We start from the raw sequence: 17,468 nt of genomic DNA on the forward strand, positions 1-17,468 counted from the left end.
GATATAACCATCGGTAACATTCTAGAAACTTCCGATATATCCAGGCGCGTCCTGCGCTCTGGGAAAACAATTGTTTGGCTGTGAAACGAGGGCACCCGATAAAAAAGATAAACAAGTTCACGTGTCAATATTTTAACCATGCAATGATTATATTATGTGGTCAAGCCATGCCATTATTACGACTGAGGTGTTGCTTCGCCGTGGAGTGTAAAAGCCACCTTCCCCATTGCGTAAGTACTTAGACATGCTGAAGTTAACTGCACAGCCTTTGTTGTAACACAACAAATAAACCATATTAACACAACAGCCCATATATCTTTATCTTACTCACCAGACATGCAAGCTAGCCCATATTACGCAGCCACATTATATTATGTTTGTATGCTTCGTGAATTGCGGAAAACATTTTTCTGACGCTTGCAACCTGTGGTAGTGCTGTATTTCTTTCTAATAATTAAGCAATAACATTACTTAGTGCACTGCTGCGAGAATGACAGCTCGTTTCACAGTAACACTGCACACGTGCCCTCATACCACGTCATAGACGTGCCTTTTTAGATACCATAGGGTGGCCACAAACCACGTAACTTTCACAATCAGCTGAACTGGTTGTGAGGTCATGCGTACGAAATAAATTTCTGTTCCATTTAAACGCTGTAATCTGCCCGAGATATAGTTATTAGTTCAGAATACACATGACAGACAACTGAGTACACAAGAAAACATAGTAAACTTCATAGCAGACTCAGACGCGAAAGCCCGATTGCCGCCGCTTCTTCGTGACTCCATCTCAGTCGCTCCAATACCTCGCAACATGCATGCAACATACCACAAAGACAGAAGAGAAGCAAGAGTTAGAGCGCTCAGCAACATATACTCAAAGAACCCCAACACGAGATATACAGATGCGGCAAAATACTTAGGTAGAAAAGCATACGCAATTACTGTGACCAACAACCAAGGGAATGAGCTAGTCGCTGCCGCCATACCGGTCAGAAATATAGAAACTGTGGAGGAAGTGGCTATCGTCCTCGAAATCGCCACATGCAAAGACACAGCAATCATCTTGAGCGAGTCGCAAAGGCATGTAGAAACCTACGAAAAGGCCGAATTTCTGCCGCAGCAGTGAAGATTCGAAAAGAAATAACAAGGCGCCAAGAACTACCCGAAACCTACGTCGCATGGACCCCAGGGCACGAACACCTGGCAGGAAAGGAAGCAGCACATGCTGTCGCCCGAGAGCATACCAGCCGGGATTTCCTGCCGCACGGCCTCCGGAGAGCGACGAGGGTGGAGGGCGTTCCCATCATCTACGCCGCAATATTGCAATATAACCGACTGGAAAGAAGAGAATATCCTCTACCACATCCAAAATTAAGCAAGGAAGAAGCCACCGCCCTCCGCAGACTACAAACGAATACGTATGTTCATGGAATTATCATGCACCGGATGCACCCTACTAAATTATCATATCTATGCCGATATTGTGATGTACCAGACACCCTCCAACACATGGTGTTGGTGTGCCCACACCGCGAAAAAAATAGTCTGGATGATGCCTCAGAACCGCTACAAGCGATCGAAGAAACTTGGGAGGCAATGCTAAAGGCACAGACCCTGGAAGATCAGCGAAGACTAGTGCACCGGGCCCGGGCTGCGGCATTAGCCAACGGCTTCCTGGACTAAGAGAGCCGCCCACCTAGAGCGAAGAAAGAACACTTTCTCGCTGTTTCTCACAGTAAACGTTTATTCCTCCTCCTCCTCCCTCTACAGAACTGTTTCTTGCCACAATTTATTCAGCCAAGTGAGTCTTCAGAAAGCAGAAATATGGTTTGGGTGCACCTTCTCTGCATTCAGAAGTAGAGGTGGGCGAATACAGTTTTTTAAAATACGGATTCAATAAACATAGTACATATGAAGCATTCAATAGTCGTATAGTGACATACGTACTTGTATTAGCAGCCTTAATATCCATATAATTAGGTACCGCACTTTGACTAAGTAGAGCTAACGTTGGGCACGGAGGAGAAGTTTTATATGCAACACTACTAATTGTTGTATATATAAAAAACTACATGAGTAATCTACCAACGACGTTAGAGCCTCGTTACAAAGAAGCTTTCTGTCACGATCCACCCCGGGCTCGTGAACAAGGGAGGGCTTCTGGCACCCTCCGATAGACGGACGCTCCGCAGCGTGGTGGTGCTGACTGATGACTGACCCGCGAGCCGCCGTGCTCGTCGGTGTTTATTGTGGCTCGGCGACCAATGTTGCCTGCCGAGCTTTAGCAGGCCACAAGGCTTGGCAGGCTAACCAAGATTATGTCCGAGCGGGCGTCACATACTTGCTACAGCCCCTCACCCCTAGTTTGTTTGGTAAATAAAAAACAAACGTCCAAGTTCACACTATGAGGCTCTGCCTCCACCCTAGCTGGGTCGACGGTACCTGCTACCCAGGCGAGTAACGGTCTGGTGGCCTCCGCCGTCGAGTACTCCGCCTGGGCACCGGTGTTGACGGGTCGGGTGTTGCAACGCCGGATGCTGCTTGAGACAGCCTTGCTCCATCCGGGGGCTTCGTAGTGGTCGGCCTTGCGAGTGGAGCTGGGCTCGACACTGGTACCACGGGTGCCGCACCACTGGCTACGGTTGCCGCCTCCGAGGTGGGTGGTGCTGCGCTGGGAGCGACTGGTGCTGCCGCTAGTCCTCCTGCGTGCTGGAACTCAGAAGTGGCAGTCGGGGGTGCTGGCCAGGTCCCGAGGCGAGGCCTGACATGGTCGGCGTGTCTGTGCCACATGGCCCCGTCTGGCATGCGCACGAGCAGCGATGAGGCGCTGGCAGGAGACATCACCTGTCCGGCCGACCAGGGTGGGCCAGGACGGAAGTTCCTGGCGAAAACTGGAGCTCCCGACTCTGGCAAAGGCCCGGGCGCGCTTCCTTGGTCAGCAGCCAGCTTCTGCTTCAGCTGCTTCAAAAGCACTGTGGATCGGAGGTCCGGATGCAAGACGTGCAAAGGTGTCTTGACCATCCGACCCAGCAGGAGCTCACAGGGGGCACGGCCAGCGACATCGTGAGGTGTGGTCCGGTACTGGAATAGTATCCGGGCAATCTGCGTCCGGAAATCCCCAGTCTGGCTCTTCTTGAGCTTGTCTTTGATGGTTTGCACCACCCGCTCGGCTGCACCATTTGAAGCAGGGTGGTACGGTGGAACCATCATCCGGCGGATTCCGTTTTTCGTCAGCCAGGCCAGGTACTCTGCGCTGGCGAAAGCAGGACCATTGTCGGACACGATGACATCTGGCAACCCCTGGGCGGTGAAGACCTGTCGTAGCGCTGCAATGGTCGCGCCTGCTGATGGAGTGGTGACGGGTATAACCTCCACCCACTTTGAAAAGGCGTCCACCACCACCAGGAAGCTATGGCCCTTGAAGGGTCCCCCGAAATTCACATGTAGGCGGGACCAGGGTCTCTGGGGGAACGGCCAGGGGGTGATTTACACACGACGCGAGGCTCGCTGATTCTCCTGGCAGATTTGGCAGCTCTGCACCAAATGCGCGATGTCTTGGTCCAGGCCAGGCCACCAAACATGAGACCGGGCCACCGTCTTAGTCTTTTCTATCCCTAGATGACCCGCGTGCAGTATGGAAGGCCTGGTCCTGCTCCTTCTTCCAGATCCATTGTCGACCATCTCGAAGCAGAAGATGGAGCGGCTGTAGATGCTGCGACAGGTTTGGCAGAAAACTCCTGTAGAAGTTGATGAGGCTCAGGTAGCTCTGAAGCTCCTTCTTGTTCTGGTGCTCAGGTGCCATGAGCACCGTATCAACTTTGCGGCGAGCCGGGGCTAGGCCTGCTTGGGAAATGATATGTCCCAAGTACTCAACGCTGGGGGCTAGGAAAACACACTTTTCCAGCTTGAGCTTGAGGCCGGCGTCCTGTAGCCGTGCCAAGACGTTGTGCAGGTTCTTCAGGTGGTCCCCGTCGTCGCTGCCAGTAACCAGGATGTCGTCCAAGTACACCGCCACGTGCCTCATGCCCCTGAAGAGGTTGTCCACCTCCCTCTGGAATATGGCTGGGGCTGAGGCCACGCCAAACGGTAAGCGCGTGTACTGAAAGAGTCCCAAAGTGGCTGATATAGTGACATACTTCCGGGAGGCATACTGGAGCACCAGCTGCTGGTAAGCATCTCTGAGGTCGAGCTTGGTAAACTTCTGTCCACCGGACAATGCAGACCAGAGATCTTCAATCCGGGGCTGCGGGTACTTCTCGACGGTAGCGACGGGGTTGATGGTGACTTTGAAATCCCCGCAGATCCTGACACTGCCATCTCGCTTGAGGACTGGCACGCTGGGAGCGGCCCATTCAGATGTCTTTACGGGCACCAGGATGCCCTCTCGCTGCAACCGTTGCAGCTCCTGGGTGACCCCGTCCTTCAGGGCGAACGGCAGCGGGCGAGGCTTGAAAAAACGTGGCCGGGCTCCCTCAGGTACATAGATGCCAGCCGTCGTGCCGGCAAATGCGCCCACCCCTGGTTGGAACAGGGACTTGAACTGGGTCAGGAGGCTAGGGACGTCTTGCACCACATGCAGGCTGGCTTCCTGGTACTGTGGCAGACGAACGCCCAATGCATGAATCCAGTTTCGGCCTAGCAGCGTCGGCGACGACCCCTTCGTAAAGTAAAGGGGAAGGGTTGCCTTCCTGTCGCCAAAACGAACGCTGACCTCTGCCTGGCCCTGGACCTGGGAGAGTTGCCCGGAGTAGGTGCGCAGCATCACGCCCGAAGCCTCGACGGACACGCCGGGGAAGGTATGCTTGAAGAGCTTCCCGGCCATTACAGACACGCTGGCCCCCGTCTCCAGCTTCATGGAAATGGGGTGCCCGCAGATTTCGACGGTCAGCATGTATGACGGCACAGACGACGGTACAAAGCCTGTGTGCCACATGTCGAAAATCGGCGGGTCCTCAGCCACGACGTGGAGCCTGGCCGAGGAAGAACTTGAGCTTGCTGCCGCACGCCCCCGCCGTGTACCCTTGCCACGGCTACCCTGGCCGCGGGCTTGTGTTGTACCTGGGCTTGAATCAGGCTGCTGCTTGCTGTTCGTCCTCCCCCTTCGGCATACACGTGCCAGGTGCCCAGTTTTCCCGCACGTAAAGCATTGTGCTTGAGAGAACTGGCACTGTGAAGGGGAGTGGGCACCACCACAGCGACCGCAGGTACTGCCCTTTGTCGCGAACTTGTTGACCGCCGCTTCCACCGACGGTGAGCCAGTCGCACAGGAAATCTCGCCGGCGTCGTTGGCGGCAGCTCCCATTGCCAGCGCTGCCTTCACGGCGTCGTCAAGCGACGGGTCGGGAAGCTCCAGGAGTCGCGTCTGCATGGCGGGGTTGTTGATTCCGCAGACGAAACGGTCCCGGAGCAGCGAGTCCAGTTGGTCCCCGAAGGCGCAGGCACTCGCTAACCCTCGTAGCGCAGCAACGAATTGCCCGAGGGTCTCTCCTTCCCGGCGGCTCCGGTTGTTGAAGCGAAAACGCTCCATTAGCGTGGACGGTGCTGGGTTAAAATGCGAGCGCAGTATGAGAAGCAGCTCAGCCAGCGTCTTAACGTGCGGCGTGGCTGGCTTGAGAAGGTCGAGCAGGAGGCTGAAGACGCGGGTCCCGCAGCTGGCCAGGAAAATGTCGCGCTGTTTGGCCTCGGGTGTGTCGTTTGCCCGGAAGAACACGTGGACTTGCTCCTCCTAAATTTGCCAGGCAGACCCATCTTCCTCGAACGGCTCGAGCCTTCCGTACAGCGGCATGGCGACAGCAACGGGGGGCGGTGTTTCGCCGCTCGCGGCGGCGTGGGACGCTCCGTAGGTACTCGTCGCCATCTTCGTCAGTGTCACGAGGATCCCATCTTCGTCGCCAGTGTCACGATCCCCCCCGGGTCGTGAACAAGGGAGGGCTTCTGGCACCCTCCGATAGACGGACGCTCCGCAGCGTGGTGGTGCTGACTGATGACTGACCCCCGAGCCGCCGTGCTCGTCGGTATTTATTGTGGCTCGGCGACCAATGTTGCCTGCCGAGCTTTAGCAGGCCACCGAGCTTGGCAGGCTAACCAAGGTTATGTCCGAGGGGGCGTCACATACTTGCTACACTTTCCAAGAAAGAAGGGCTGCTGTATGACTAGTTTTCAAAAACACGCCATAAATAGTTGCCCATAAAGAATGATAGAAATTGTCGAAAAAGTAAAAATCTCATGGAGGACGTACGTGTCGTAGACACATGTAAAACGACTCATTACAAGGAAAACAACACAGGCTTGTAGCATAAAAGATAAACGTACTAGATAAAGAGATGTGCCTGAAAAAACAGACAAGGAAGAGCGGGGAGCGAATTGAAACCACAATAATAAAGACGAGGGTGACATGAGTAAAAGCGGGTGGAGGCAAATGCACATAGAAAAAGGGGTCGTAAAGTTTATTTAAGCGTAGAAACAGGAAAGAATATAATAAATTCAGTAGTAGGCAGGGTAACATTGGAAATGAAGCAATAGGTGAAGTTCTGAATTAAGGTGAGCTGGTGGCACAATATGCTTTATGCTGATGATATGAGAATTTTAGACGTAAGTTACAGCTTTTAAAGGTTGTAAACTGCCACGTGCCAATTGAATTCCCGTCGGGTGCAGGCAGTTAAACTTTTGTATGAGGTATGATTACGTATACTTCCTCTCGCGAGGTAAATGGAAGTTTCCTTGTAGTGTACAGAGCATTGCTCTGTCGAATATGTGACCACGTTGATTGAAGTGGCTGGCTACTGCTTTAGATAAATTGTGCTATGTACCTGTGCGGTGACCGCTGAGTTTCGTATGACTTTGTTGTTCAGCCTTACCTATGTATTGTTTGCTACATACGGCACGTATGTAAGCGTACGCAGTCTGCACAAAGAACAATATAATCCTTAAAAGTCTTCCACTGAAGGCTATGCCAGCTCTAGGCACTCCCAACACACCATCGTGCAAATGAAAACTCTCTAGAATGTGCCGCTTTAGAAAACGATACATAGGTGAGACTGGACAACAAATTCATACAAGACTCAACGGTCACCGCGCAGCTATAAACCACATTTACCTAAAGCAGTAGCCAGCCACTTCAATGAACGTGGTCATATATTCGACGAAGCAAGGTTCTATATACTACAAACAAGTTTTCGCTCACATCGCGAGAGGAAATATACGGAATCATACCTCAAGTTTAGATGCCTGAAAGACGGGACTTAATTTGGCACGTGGCAATTAGAATCTTAAAAAGCTGTAACTTAAGTATCCGAAATTCTCATCTCATCAACGAAGGCACAAAGCACATTGTGCCACCAGCTAACCTCAATTCTTAACCTCATCTATTCCTCCATTTCCAATTTTCACCCCCCTACTACTCAATTTAATATACTCTTTTACGTTTTTACACTAACATCAACTGTACGACTTCTTTTCCCATATGCCCCTGCCTCCGCCTGCTTTTACTCATGTCACTCTCCTATTTGTTATTCCCGTGTCAATTTGCCCCCTTTTCTGTCTCTTTCTTATTTTATTTCTTTGAAACACCCTCACCAACGCATTCCACGGTCCAAGACGCCAGGATACCTTTTTCGGCGCCTCAGCCACAGAGGATATCCCCACTTCTGTATACAGCCGTGACGACGCCTACGTCAAGCTATTGAGGCTAACGTCTCTTGAAAGACCATGCCGCTGCCTTTCTGCTGTCCCATGCATTGCACCCCCATACTCCTTGTCGCCATCATAACACCTTCAAAATTACCCGACGCATTGCTGTTACACTGCTGAAGTCATTCTTTCAAATGGTGTATTTTTGGATCTTTTCTGTTACTCGCGCACTTACCACCTGACCGGCATTTCTAAAGCCACAAAAACATGCCGCCGCCGACACCCCTAAGTTCTCCCTAACCTCTCGCTTCCCCAACATCCTCCCATGCCCTTCTTTTTTTTTTCTTCTTTTCTTCTTTCTTGGTCTCTTTTTCTTTTCTTTTCTCCCCGCCTTCTCACTCTTCCGCTCTTGTCCCCTCGTCATGGGAACCACGCTTACAGACGTGAGACGACAGCACTCATCCTCTTTGAAGTCTTTCCCTTTACAACCTGCCGCCACCGACAACAACCGCATGTGACGTCATCCCACTAACCCTTTAAAACTATCATGCCGAGGATGACGAGGCCGCTTTTCTCGAAGATAGGTCCTGCAGTCGAAACGTTGGCCAGCCTTCGTGAGGCACATTATCCCTGTTTGTAACCTTTATATCGTAGTGTGCTGTTCCACGTGTCAGCCCCCATCTTGATTTTGGAATTCTGCATACCTGAGGGCTTCATGATGTTTGTCTGTGTTGTTATACCCCACCCAAAAATGCAATATTTAAATTGTAATTCAAATAATGCGGGGTACAAGCGGAGCTTTAATTTTACAGGTAATAAATGCTGAAATTTTCTCATGATCGCAAGTACACGGGCAAGTTTACCTTGCAGATGGTTCGTGTCAGCATCCTATAACATAAATTCATTGAAATGTACTGCCATCATTTTGACTATGTTTGTAATTTCTGACATTTCGTCTTTAGGTAGGAGTAGCGCTGAAAGAAAGAGCTTGATTTTTAGTTCTGAAAAATGTTAATTTAGTTTTGTTCGAGATTATAAGGCGACAACTTTATTAAGCCAAAAGTGTAACTTAGGGACGTCCCCCTCCCCGAATTGTAAGTAACTGCTTTTTTCAGTATGTATATCTTGTCCAGTTTCATTTGACTTTTTCTGTATTGTGTTTGGCTGGCCATTATGGTTTAAAACATTCAAAATTGACGAGAAACATCAGCATTGCCGCTGAAAAATGACACCCCCGGGCTGCTTATGATAAACAAAAGCATCTGGGGAACAGAAATTACAAATCCATCAGTGTTTCATCTCCTCCTTTTGGAATATAGTGAGGCTGGCTGTCAAATATATCGTCTATTTCTACATGCTCACTCTGTCAGTGAATATTGCAATCATATCTTCAACGTTGTGCTTCTACGAGCAGAGATGTCTTGAAGACCAAAAGCTCGAAGGGTGTGTTCATTACTAAAGCTCTGAATATTTCTACTCCACACCGAAAGGAACAAATTGTGGGCATTTTATGTAGGCTAATGTATATAGTAAAATTTTCAATTTAATTTGTGAAGTATTCGTGATTGACGACTCTGTATAAGTTATCAGTTGTTTCATACAATAGGTGCAATAAAGCTTGGAAATTAAGAGAGAGGTGTTAAACCACGGGTTCTCAATTATTTAACTCCTACCGCAGCATACATTGAAATATGTTCATGCAGCAGGCCAAATTAGCGTTGCATTTGAATGCCTGAATCTGTAGAATACGCTAAATTCCGCAATACGGTCGCAAAGAAAACAGTACGTTGAAGTGTTAGTAGGGCATAAAAGATAACTATAAATGCCGAATTTCAGGCATAAATTGGAGCGTTACCTTTTGAAGTTGTTTTATCTTCACTCTATAAAATATTTGTTTAAAAATGGGAGGGATTGGCGCGAGAATGGAGAGGGGAAGGGCAGGTTGAGCAGCCAACCCGGGTTCTGAGATGCCAAGTGATGCCACTGGGTGTGCATGTAGTTATAATTTCACTGAAGATTCTTTCTCGTCAGAATTTGTCATGCCGTGCAAAAAAAAAAAAAAAAATAAAAAATAAAAAAAGGATATGTCCTTCTAATACAGGTTGCATTCTGTGTCCTCAGAGGGTAGGTAATTTTCGTGTTTGACAATTTTCTAGATGCATTATATATGGCTGCCAATGTCTTGTGAACTTGTATAGGTTGACCAAATTGGTCATTGTGTTAATGCACTGTTCATAAACCCCTTATCCTTGAATGCTTTTGGGGCAACTGCCAGCCCATAGGAGAAAATGTGGATGCGTCTAAACAGAGAGGTGCTGATTTTGGTTATTCACCGCAACCAGAACAGAATGGAAATATTGGAGGCCTTATATTAAAAGGTAAGAGGACAGCGACACTACCAAGCTATCAGCTGCATTTAGTGGAAAAGAATCGTGGTTTATGCAACAGCGCGCTTTTCTTTAGCTTGGATTCCTCTCGAGATCTCTCTTTGTTTACTAGTTTTATTCCTTCAGTTCTGTGACTCTTTACAAGGCACATTTAACACTATAGGCTATGTTGAGAAGCCTGATGGACCTCAATAACACCAAAATGGTAGTGGACACCACCTTTCAACATATAAGCAATAAGTTAGGGGGAACAGACGTAGAACTCGTAGAACATCTTAAGAAGGTATATCTTGACACCGAACAACACATCACATACGGACACTGCGTCACGGACATACAGAGGCATCGAAAACGACAATCTCGAAAGACACATAACGGCGGCAGAGGTTTACGCAGCGGCACAGTCATTCAGGAAGAACACCACCCCATTCAGTGGTAGAATCACGAAGGCTACGATTCGTAACTTAAATCACGACACATTAGCTCAACTAACGGACTTTTTTAATGACAACTTATGGTACGCTGGTATAGTGCCACAGGAAGGGAAGAAAGCTAACATAATTCTCACAACGAAACCAGCAAAACCAAAAAATATCCGAAATCTACGATCTGTATCATCAGTTCGTGCATAAGAAAAGTTTTCAAGAAACTAGTCCAAATGCGTCTTAGCAGGCATATTGAACATCGGGGGATCTTTCCACACTACATGTTCGCCTTTCGACCACACATTTCAGTGCAAGACGTCTTCCTACTCTTAAAAGACAAGGCGCTCAAATCACGAAACGGGGGCGAGGATAGTATAAGCCTAGCACTAGACATTAAACAAGATTTCGATGCCGTCTCCCATCTCACTATTCTCAATGAACTTGAGAAAACATGATGTGGAGACTGAACATACAATTACATAAGATCTTTCTTATCGAACAGAAAGGAAAGAAAAGGTATAGGGTCAACAAGATCCGCACCACATCACACTAACCAACAAAAGAACTTCACAAGGCGCCATTCTATCCGCACCCTTCTTTAATGTAGGAACGCAGAAATTGGCCATAGCTGTCGGGGAGGACCGGGACCTGGGGCTCGCCATATACGCAGACGACATCACGCTATGGGGGAAAAAGATTACACAATGCAGAAGACGATTGAGCAAGTGGAACACTTTTCTCGAGAGGCAGGCATCAAATGTGCAGCGGAATAATCGGAATATATACGAGTGAAAGCCTAATATTCGTCAACTGAACACTCGGACATAAGTTTAATATTGTAGGGACAGCCAGTTGGTGACATACAAAAACTCAGAATACAGGCTATGTGGATACAAGACAACGGCAGTGTATCACACGCGCTAGAAACTTGAAAAAAAAATGTGGCACAAATGATGCACAGGGTCGCAAAAGAGGTGATGTTGATTTAGTTGCCAGCACCCTGGCCTTAACAAAAGACGAAGTGTGAAGAGCTGCACATCTGCCGATGAAGCAACCTTTGTCGTGAGGACCGCCAGGCACAATAACAAAGAGGTCTCGTGTTTAGTCAACATAATTTATTCTTTTGCATCGGATCATTCGGCCGCGTTCGTAACATTTGAAGCAGGGCCTACCCATACCTTTTAAAAGAGGCAGACATTGAAATAGTTTTTAGAGGTGACCTAGGAGGGCGTACACATGTGTGGGAGTTTGTACTGACAAGGAATTCACGAAAGTGAGAAATTGTCATGCATTCGACTCTAACATCTGGCGGAAAAGTTAACTTGTACAGATTTCTCTAAAAAAATGCTTAATAGTTGAAGAAAAATACATTCTGGCCGTGGGTTTGAACTTTAAACCAACGCTTTTAAGGGGCAGTCATTCTACCATCTCAGCTAACCAGGAGGCTAACAAATTGCAGAGCAAGACTGAATTAATTGACAATTTGAAGTACAGGAACGCACAGTATGGCAAATCAGTTCTGCAGAAGGCCACCAGGCGACAGAAGGTTCATGTAAAGGAAAATTGTTAACTACCTCAATGGAATAGAAACAAAGCAGGGAGTTCCGAAGCTGCAGGACAGAGCCTTCGTCCTGCAGTGAACATAAAACAGGCAAATGATAATGATGACATTGACAACAGCATTGTCTACAGATCAGGTATTTTACCTTGTTCGAAGAGACTCTGAAACTTTTTTCTAAGTAATCATAGAATAACACCATTATTAAATTGCGTCACCTCACGAATCTCCTGTCGCAAAAGGTTTTTATATCTTTCAAGCACAAGCGAAGTTAGATTTGGTTAGCGGGACGTTGAGCGGCTTGCTCTATCCTTTCATTTACGCTAGCATGCTGGTAGCTACACAGGGGAGACAGCGAAGTGGTGCAAGAGAGCAGTACCCCGCCAGGACGTTGAACGTCGATGTAGCTAGATGGCCCATGGCGGCCGCGGTATCTATGCTACGCTTTTCATCTCAGATGTAGAAAAAGGTAGCCAATTACAATTACTTCAAGCGACAATGTAAATGATTGCAGCTATCAATTACTGCCTCATGATTGTACCTAAGGAATTATACAAAAATAATCAGTTATTTGGAGGCTACTATCCCCTCAACTTTATTAACATCGCTCAAACACCATATTCAGAACAAGCTTGCTTGGAGCACTTAATGTGTGGTTTGCAGCCCTTCATCATTGCTTATTTTTACTAACAATCACTCTTAAAAAATTTCAGTAGTCATATTCCCTACTTTTTGTCGTTAAGACAACAAAAGTGACACTCAAATCTTGCTCTATGTGCGCTCTGAGGAGTAAGGCGGTGTAATAACATATGGACATCTTGCACACCAGAGTGACATTACTCAGCGTCTGCGTCCCCTGTGAAGCGCAGTGCTTTACTGCTGCTGGACACGAACACGGTTCCGGTTCGGCCAATGAACACTTATAAAACTATTTCATAGGTGACATCACCTGGGATTAACTCCCCAAGTGGCCGTCGCTGTTCAGCTATCCCAGCACCAGTTTAATTCACTGGCCAGCATCTGGTGGAGCGTTAAGCTAAAGAAACAAATATAGTGCTTCAGCGCTTGCCTGTCTGAACTGGCTGCTGTGTGGCACGACCTCGGATGCTTTACTGCAGTACCTGCCAAATACAGGCCCCGAAACTGCTTCAACAGGTACAGCTTGTCTTGTCAATAAGGTAATAAATTACTTGTAAAAGGTTACTGACAAAAATAAATTGAATTGCAGTGAGTGTCACAGAGTAAAAAATGTAATCAGTATATTATAACATTGCCAGAATGTTGAATACATTACAAGAATTCAGTGGTACATGTTATTTGTTATTTACAAGTCTGCTTATATGGGAGTGACAATATGTCATAAAAATTAGAATAATTATGCTAGGCTAAAAAAAGATCCCTTGTACTTTTTGCTGCTGGGTCCCCTACGCATCTCTTGCGATTTACAAACAGTTGTATGGGAGAACTACGGCTATCGACTGACATAACCTTCAATTTTGAACTTGGCCATAAAATTTAGGCATTACTGTTGAAAAGTTCAAAACAAATGATAACTGCTGCACTGCATTCCCCACCGCCTTAAACAACAGCCCCTTATATAAAGGAACTATAGTGTAGCTACGATCGGTGAAGCAAGAAAAGCTTACACTAAGTGGAGCGTTCAGCTGGTCCGAACAGTGGTACTGCTACCCTCTCTATAATGCTGTAGAATTCGTCAATGTTACCCGCTATGTCCTTATGGACTAGGAATCCCACGCGGTATAGCTTCTTATCTGGGAAACCTCTATATCAGAGGACATGGCCGTTATTCAGCAATGTATAAGCCTTACCAGGTCTTCTAATCTCGCGAAGTCCGATCATATCCTAAACAATGCCTGGTAGTTCCTCAAAGAGTCCTGCTAAGCTAGCCTCACTCGAAAGAGTTCGCCTGTTAATGGTTAAGAGGGTCAGTTTTCATTGGCACGCTGTCCGGACCCAGATATTCTTAACACCCACTGCTGCGTAAGACGCTGACCGCCGCATTGGTCAGGTGCTCCGCACCTTCTGGAGACTGAGGGCTATGGTATAATTGTCGAAATCATCAAGGAGGTAGCGGCTGAGTACTTCACCAGGGAGGCCAATTCCTGTTCTGGTGAGGGAGTCTTTGTTCAAGCTTAGTGGGCCTTCCTAATGTGGTTGTACTTGGATTAGGAAAGCTCCACTCGCTCTCAGCATATTTTGCCGGTGTCAGGCGTGACTCCAAGCTTGCGGATGTGCAACGGTCATGGCGATATTCAAGCTCACCGTCACCAGATATATATATATATATATATACATATATATATATGTATAGTCGGAAGAATTCGAACAGAACTTCCGACTATGGCGACCGAGCATTCGACATAGCTCAGTCAGATAATACGGTAGGCGGCGAGGCTGCCTTATCACCAACAAGTACAGCCCAGAGGGCCCTACATGCATTAAAGCTTATTTTGATTTATACGCGATAGGATGTGTTTTGCTGGGTAACTCAATATAGAACGATTTTTAAGTGGTTCTGGCCTTGTTGTTCCGGGATTCGCGCAGGCGGTCGTGAACTCTGCTAGGCAAACCAATTTCAACCAAATTTAAATGTCTCATTCGCCCACCGAAATAAGGGAAATTAGGGACATTTAACGGTTCAAGCGTAGAATAAACGAAGATTCAGAAAGTTTATAATATTCATGACATTTCTGATGTATCCATCAGCATAAATGCTAAAACTGTGAACGTGTATGCTCAATATGTTTATCACAGATGTGCCTCTTATACTGTACTGTTAAACCAATCAACAAGTATTATGTGATTGGTATGAACCTCTGCACTTGTGCAGTCACAGGGAGAGCTAGGTACTCAAGTGAATCTTTGTGAAGTGACGTTCGGCTGAATTACGCAAATCAAGTTAAATAATTAGTCTGATTCCATCCAGATAGTCATAAGTACGCAACAGGAGTGCCTATCGAATGTCTCAGGTTTACACAAATGACAGAACTCCTGCTATAGTGATATTCAGCTCATTTTAATAGAAAATAACTTTGGAGTTTCTGCACTATGTACCAAAAACACTGGCTTTCAATTATAAGCGTCGCAATAACAACGTGTCATGAAGGCCAGCTGGCAAAATCACTAAGGTATTCTACTGAGTGCAAAGCCAAGACATTCCTCTTCCTAGGGAACACCTATTGTGGGCACTCGAGCAGCACTTTCAGCATGGCCCGTAACCTCTGCTTCTGTCCTGTGCAGGCTGCTATCAGACCCCTGTTGGTGCTATCAACGGACACACCCACCGACTTCGAATTCGTTTCCGCGCATCTTCCTGACGCAACCTGTGCTTACATCGACGTCGACGCGCATTTTCCTGCCGTGGTGGCATCAGCAAGACTCGTATTCCATGCGCCAACCACATCGACCATTGCATCATCCATCAAGGCACATTTAAACGGCTTCACTGGAAACTTCACCATCAGTGGGCACTCGAACAGCACTCTCGGCATGGCCCGTAACCTCTGCTTCTGTCCTGTGCAGGTGTGTGCTAAACTTTTCTTATACGCGAGAAATAGTGATGACCGCTTCTTAGTGCTGTTTTCGTGCCCACGGGTGTTGTGTGAGACCATTTGTGAATGCTTGACTTCGTCGTTTGCCTTATTGTTGATCTATTCAGGGGATGTTGAGACAAGCCCTGGGCCTAATACTAAGACGGAGGCACTTTTTGATATTGGAACACTGCCTGACGACTCTGCAGAACACATGTAGATAATGTTTCGCTTTATTAAAGATATACACACTCGCTCACTCCACTCCTCAAAAACTTTAGCCGAACAAGCCGCCGATATTAAAACTATCAATAATGGCCAAAAGAACATGGAAGCGAAATTCACTGTATTCAGCAAACGGATGGACGGTATGGAATAAAAATGCAATAATTTTGAGGCACAGGGTGTACTACTGTCTACTATGAAGGGCACTGTCGGGCCCTAAAAGAAGAAAACGCAATTCTGCGTTCTCGCGTCATTGAGCTTGAAGGCAGATCTCGGCGAAATGACCTAACCATTCGCAACATTCCAGACGATAAAGAAACATGGGAACAAACCGAAAACAAGGTTATATCTCCTTTGAAAACCGTACTTCTATCTTTTTCATCCGACTCAATTGAACGTGCTCGTCGCTTAGGCATTCTTTCACCAGGAAAATGCCGACCCGTAATAGTAAATTTGTCGAGTTTTAGAATAAAATAAAATGTTCTTTCACTACGTAATCACTTCAAAACAAGCAATATCACTCCTAGCGAAGATTACTCCCCCGCAACGCGTCTCGCTCGGGGAAATTTTATCGAGTTTGGAAAAAATCAGTATGGTGTACCTGCATTTAAACTCAGACACGACAAACTACTTATTAACGATAGGCGCTACGTTTCTAACGCCAAAACGAAATGCGTGACAGAAAAACCGTCGCAGGCCCAACGCGCAAGGAACATAGTTCCTGCAGGTAATTTCACCTAGCGGATCGAGAGGGGAAGTGGACAATCTTCGCAACACCATGTGTCCATCTTTTTTACTAACATTAGAAGTGTGCTGAACAAATATTTTTCATTGTCCTCAGCGATTGACACTTGTTCTCCACACATTGTTGCCTTAAGATAAACGTGGCTTTCGAACAACGTTAATGAAACTGAAATCTTCGAGGATGCCCATCGCTTCGCTATTTATAGGGAGGATCGTACTGTGAGTCGTGGAGGCGGCGTCCTACTTGCCATTTCTAACGACATTCCTTCTTCACGAATTTCTGTTGCTACTGACCTCGAGATCGTCTGGGCTTAATTTAGCATTAATCACCAGAAGGCAGTTATAGACGTATGCTACCGATCTCCTTCTTCCTCGCCCACATTCGTTAGGGAATTGCATGATGTAATTAATAACGTATCATTACGCTCTCCATCATCGCCCCTTTACTTGTTAGGCGACTTTAACTTCCCGAACATTAAATGAAACTCTCAGCCTCCTTCATTACTCCCTTTTTCGTCTCAGGCGAAGGAATTTTTAGATTTGTGCTCCACTTTTTTCTTTTCACAAGTGGTCACTGAACCAACTCGGAATACTGCTACTACATCAAACACTCTCGACCTAGTACTTACTACTGAACCCAAACTAACTTCCAACATTACCTTCCTTCCGCCTTTAAGTGACCATTCTGCAATGCATTTTACCATTAGTGCCAACCATCCGAAAAATATCAAGAAAACGAAAACAATACTAGACTATAGTAGAGAAAACTTCGGGGCCATCAATAACGAGTTACATACGTATCTTGACACATTCCTAATTAACTTTGATGACCGTTCTGTGCAAACTAATTGGAACCTGTTTGCTCATAAAGTAAATGAACTAATGAACAAATAGGTTCCCAGCCGTATCTTAACTTCTAACCCACAAGCCCCCTGGTATAACAGTC

General features: G+C 46.9%; 1 protein-coding gene across 1 annotated transcript in view; it reads left to right on the forward strand.

The window, feature by feature from the left end:
- Positions 1-17,468, forward strand: part of LOC126523436 (medium-chain acyl-CoA ligase ACSF2, mitochondrial-like) — a 348,233-nt gene that overhangs the window by 53,862 nt on the left and 276,903 nt on the right. Inside the window, exon 3 of the mRNA XM_050172050.3 lies at positions 15,264-15,545. The gene's annotated coding sequence lies outside the window, so the exon portion shown is untranslated. The remainder of the gene's footprint in view (positions 1-15,263; positions 15,546-17,468) is intronic.

Source organism: Dermacentor andersoni, chromosome 6 (genome assembly GCF_023375885.2).
Source record: "Dermacentor andersoni chromosome 6, qqDerAnde1_hic_scaffold, whole genome shotgun sequence".
NCBI classification, from domain to species: Eukaryota; Metazoa; Arthropoda; class Arachnida; order Ixodida; family Ixodidae; genus Dermacentor; species Dermacentor andersoni.